General features: G+C 35.6%; 1 long non-coding RNA gene across 1 annotated transcript; it reads right to left on the bottom strand.

The window, feature by feature from the left end:
* Positions 1 to 1033: 1033 nt before the first annotated feature.
* On the bottom strand, positions 1034 to 2601 carry LOC107775873 (uncharacterized). Its single transcript, XR_001645830.2, has 2 exons — positions 1658 to 2601; positions 1034 to 1381 (listed from the first exon to the last, which is right to left on the bottom strand). It is a non-coding gene; the product is annotated as an uncharacterized LOC107775873 (long non-coding RNA).
* Between the last annotated feature and the right edge of the window lie 3028 nt (positions 2602 to 5629).

Here is a 5629-nt window from a genome sequence, read left to right on the forward strand (position 1 = left end):
ATCACCGGTTTATTTTAAATCCCAAATCAAGAAAATTTTGACTCTGTTCTAAAGTCCGCGAAATCAGAAGATCAGGTAAAAAATTTTGTTAACCCGAAAGAAGGTGTGAGGCACTCCCGAGTTTCGTGATTTTAGCACGGTTCCTCAACTATTAATAATTGACCTAATTATCTAATTTAATACATATTTGAACCTATTGTGCATTTTTACTTTTGACAAATTTTAGTATTTATGGGATTTGTTTGAACAAGCTGGGATGTCACGCACTTATTGTTTTTGTACACATTGCGAATCGCGTCACGTGAAACGCACCTGCGATCGACAACATGTTTATTTTTATTATTATTTGAAGTTATGGCCGAGTCATATGAAATATGCACCCGATTGGGGATTATGTATCACGGTTATGCCACGGGAACCGTACCCATAGTCGTGACGATGTAATTACGCGCCTAAAGCAAACTACGATGCTTTTGATTCTATCATTTTTTCTTAAAACTACTTTGAGATTATTGCAAGGTCTTTGCATATGGATAAGTGTAGTGGTATGGGATGTGCGTTTTAAATCTTACAAGGAACTACATAGTTTTAACCTTATGTTCCAACCAAAATGGGGTAGCTATGTATTCAAAGGTTTAGTCTTGCAAATTAGGCTTAATTAGAGCCCTGGCCATAGAGTAGCTGGGCCTTGAAAGATTTCGCCCATTTGGGTCTCAAGCAGACCCTTGTTAATTATCCCCTCAATCATTTGGAGATTTCAAAAATGGGCCAATCTATTACTCAGCCCAATAACGTGAAGAAGGGGGCACACAGATTAAATTTAACAAACACAAATCTCTTTACAACATAGCCTAAATTATCATCATAAAATCATCCAAAATCCACATTAGATTATAATAATCTAGAAACGTAAATTCCATTCATCATTCCTTTTAACCAATAAGACAAATCTCTATATTTAACTTTAATTGCATCCAAAATATTTATCCAAAAAAGAATAGTCGAAATATTGTAGCCATTATTTTGAAGCAAGAGACTAAAATTATATTGCTTTTAACATTGACCATGTTAAACTATTTGACATATTACAGATCAGAATTGAAGAAGCAACATGCCACACCTATAATTTTCTAACAGATTACAATACCGGTTACGATTACATTCAATGTTACTAAAATCTAGAATAAATAATAGATTCACATGCTTTTGATTCCAAATGATCTTAAAACAAATGACCTATAGCTATCCAAACTTCATATGTTCTTATTAACTGTACATGCTTCTCATCAGATTCAGTCTTGAAGGGATTACGTAATCACATTAATTGTACTGTCGATCCTCCAACAAATGTTCAAGCCTTGCAAACATCATTAATAAGGAACTGTAACAGAGCAAACATAATTATTCAATTAAGAAACTAATGTTAGTTTAATAATACCAGAGAGACATTTTAAGGTCACAAATCACTACTAACAATCTGTCTTTAATAAGCAAATCTATAACAATCTTCATATAATTACTGTATTGAAGCTAAACATCCAATTTATGTTTAAAACCAAACAAACAATAAGATTAAATACTGCAGCAAATAACTTCAAAGACAAACAACCTATATTTTAATATGGATCAAAACAGATTACAAGTGAGAGGTGTGTACCTAAACTTGTAAATGAAGCTGAATTTTTGCCAAGTAAAAACCAAGGATTATAGCCAACGACACAACTCAAAACAGAGCGACAACAGAAATCAGGATGATAGTTTGAATTCCAGATAAACAATAGCAACAATAAAACCAGCAATTTCTTCAAACCAAACCAAACTTTGAACCCAGAAATGATGCAAGAATCCAAAGAGATTAGAAACAGCTTTCAATCTTTCCCTTTTGACTATATCTTACTCTGATTTTGGAGTGTTTTTAACAGCTGTTAAACTCAAATTTCAAAGAAAAACCTGAATTTCTAGCAGCCGTGACTTTTTTTATGTCTAAGATCCCCCTAATGAATGAGAAAAGGATCCTTTTATAGAAGATTTTAGGGTAACAAAAACCTGATTTTCTAATTCACTTTTACCCTTCAAACTTTTTTTATTTGACTCCTAGGCCCCAAAATCTAAGCTGTTTCTATTTTCTTTTGCAGATACCAGCCCTTTTCTTTCTTATAAAAACTTCTTTTTAGTTGTAACAGAAAAGATTCCTCAAGTCATAACCCCTCAATGCCCTTTCTAAATCTTCATTTTTACTCTTTCTGTCAGATTTTAAACCAAACTCAGATTGGGCCTGCATTTGGGCCTGATTCTTAGCCCAATTCACACTCTCAACCCAAAGCAACTGATCCATTCTATTGAAAATATGCACCATCGTTTATCAATTGAAAATAATTCAAAATTCTAACTTAGTCCTTATGAACTACTACTTGCTGTAGAATCAATTCAAAAGCTAAAAGGAATGATCATCAATACCTTATTCTAGTGCTGAACAAACAATGATTAATGCACACAATAGTCAATAATCGAGCAAACTTAAACATTTCATCAAGATAAAAAAAAATGCGGCCAGTAAAACAAACGAAGGTGGAACACTAAAAACATGGAAATGTTGGGAAGCAAAAGATACCTTCAAACTCCAAAATTGGGGTGATTGGAACTTGACCGGTTGGTAGTGTTCGACCACAACTCGGCGACATCGAAATGGGCTCAAACTAGCATTAATCAATTGCTCGTATTAAGAGCAATTGATTCTCGTAAGTTCGAGTCCAAAATGAGTAAAAGAAAACATCATAAAGAGATAACCTTAGGTTTTCTGTAATCTCAGATTTGAAATTCGGTGACCTTGTTGAGGATTTTGGGAAATTAATGGGGGATTAGATATGGGGGAAGGCTGAGGATTGTCTAGTGAAAATTTGGAGTGGTTTGGCGACGAGCCGCCGCCGTGGGGCAATTTCCAGTAACGACGGGACAAAGAATGAATGAGATGAAGTGTGAGGAGGTACCTGGGGTTAGATGGGGAATTTCGAACAGTTTTAAGGGGGAGGGGCTTCAGTTCACAGCCGTCTGATCTTGATCAACGAACGACTACGATGGAACATGACAAAACGTCGTCGTTTCGCTTAGAGGGGGTGCTTGACCGGATTTTTGGGAGGTCTGGACTTGGGGTGACTTAGGGTGGCTGGGATATTAGAATTTGACCCAGTATTTTGAAGTGGAAAATTGCTTCTCTTCTTTTTTCTTTCTTTTCTTTTCCTTTAATTTTAAATCCTACTCAAATTAATTAAAACCTAAATTAAATTCTAATTTAAATCTAATTTATAGAATGGAACTTAATTATCTATTTGTACCAATTAAATAATTAATTAACTTAAAATTAATGAGAGAAAATTACTAATTTAAAACTAAAAGCTAGAAATTTAAAAATGACCATTATTTTGTGATTTTTGTTTAACAATGCAATTAATTGACAACTTAAATCCTAAAAATGTAAATAAAAAACCTAAAATGTAATGCATGAAATTTTTGAATATTTTTATGGTATTTTTCATGATATTAAAATATTAGATATGCAGAAAATGCAGCTAAATGCAAATAAACAATTAAAGAGGAATTCCTGAAATTCTATAAATTCAAAAACAATTAGAAAAAAATTATTTTTTTGGATTTTGTAGGAATGTTTTTGCAGGGAAAAAATTACGTGCTCACAGCTGGCCCTCTTTTCTCGGAAACATGAAGAGTTTTCGAGCAAAGATAAAGTGAGTTGTAACACCCCATAAATTTGAATCAGTTGTGGATGCATTAAATGAGCACTAATGTGATGGTTATCAAATGGATATGATAATAAGTGTACTAGGTATATTGTAAGTGATTTGGGGTCCAAGGAGTGACCTAGGTCTAAGTCAAGTTTGAAAATTTCATGGTAGACTAAAATTCCAAATGAGCACGCACACGATCAAAGTTTGTATGAGCATATATACATTTATATAAGGTGTTATGTGGTGAAAACCCTATCAAATAAAAGATCTTGGAGTCTAGTTTCTAAAACTTTAAACCGTTCATCATTTGGACACTCTTACCAGAAGTTATGACCAAATTACCAAAAGCTGGCATAATTATACACTACTGCGCCGCCCCATGCGGCATGGCTTTGTAGATTTATAGAACACTTCCAAATTTTGTTCTAGACACATATCTCATTACCGCACCACCCCACGCGGCGCCCCTTGCGCCGCGTGTCATGACCCAAAATCTAACCATGGTCGTGATGGCGTCTATCGTGTTACAAGGCAAGCCTCTTTCCCAAAATATTACTACTAAACCGATTATAAGAAATTAACAAAACCTTTTAACATTAAAATTTTTCATAAACTAAATCAACTCTAAATATAATATAGAAAAATACGAAAACGAGCCCCAAACATCGGGGTGTCACTGAGTCATGAGCGTCTAAAACCATAAACTAAGACATATAAACTGTCTAACTGTCCAAAAGAAGAAATGACAAGAGGAGTAACAAGGTCATGCGGACACTAGCAACTACCTTACAATCTCCACAGATATCCGGCTTGAACCCAACGATCACCGTGCTCTAACTCACCTGGATCTGCACATAAAGTGTAGGGTGTAGTATGAGTATAACCACCCCAGTAGTAACAGAAATAACTAAGGAACTGAGCAGTAGTGATGAGCTAAGAAAAATAGTCTAATTATTTATTTTCACAATTTAGAAATAACAAGAATAAACAGGTAAATTCCATAACTCAATAAATGCCACAAAGAAATTAACAGGTAAAATGCAGCAACAACAAAAGTAAATGCAACCTGACAGCAATGTCACTCTATCACTCAGCACTCCACACTCAATACACTCAACACTCTGCGCTCACTGGGGGTGTGTCCGGAAGGGCTCCCAAATCCAAAGCGCTAAGCACAGACAATTCACATGCTACCATATCAATACCTGGATCTGCACGGTCAACTCACGTGCTACGTGGACAACTCACGCGCTATGGTATCAATACCTGGACCCGCACGGTCAACTCACGTGCTATGCGGACAGCTCACGCGCTATGGTATTAATATCCTCACAACCAGGCCCTCGGCCTTACTCAATCATGTACCTCACTAGCCTTACCATCATCAACAAATAAGGGAGCACAACCCACATCAAGTATCACAACATATTAGCAAATAATAGAGACTGAGGTAAATATGTACAATAACTTCTATGACTGAGTACAAATAATGTGAGCATAAATAAAGCCTAAACATGATCTCTAACATGAAGGCAAACAAGTTCAACAACAAGTAAACACATAACCACCGATAATAGCCATTAGGCCTCACATCCTCATAGGACAGACCAAGTCTCAATCCCTCGCGGTGCACACCCACAAGCCCGTCACCTAGTATGGGGTATCACCACCAAACAATCACATGATATCAATTTCTCCGCGTTTATACCCTCAAAGCAAGAGTTAAAATTGTTACTTACCTTAACAGCGTAAAATCCTATTACGGGATGCCCTCCCTCTGAACTCGGTCTCCAAAAGCTCCAAATCTAACCATAATCATATTAATACCATCACCATGTGCTAAGTAATCGAATTTTACAATAAAAACTATAAAATATGCCAAAAATCCG

The sequence above is a fragment of the Nicotiana tabacum genome, chromosome 16 (assembly GCF_000715075.1).
Source record: "Nicotiana tabacum cultivar K326 chromosome 16, ASM71507v2, whole genome shotgun sequence".
NCBI classification, from domain to species: domain Eukaryota; kingdom Viridiplantae; phylum Streptophyta; class Magnoliopsida; order Solanales; family Solanaceae; genus Nicotiana; species Nicotiana tabacum.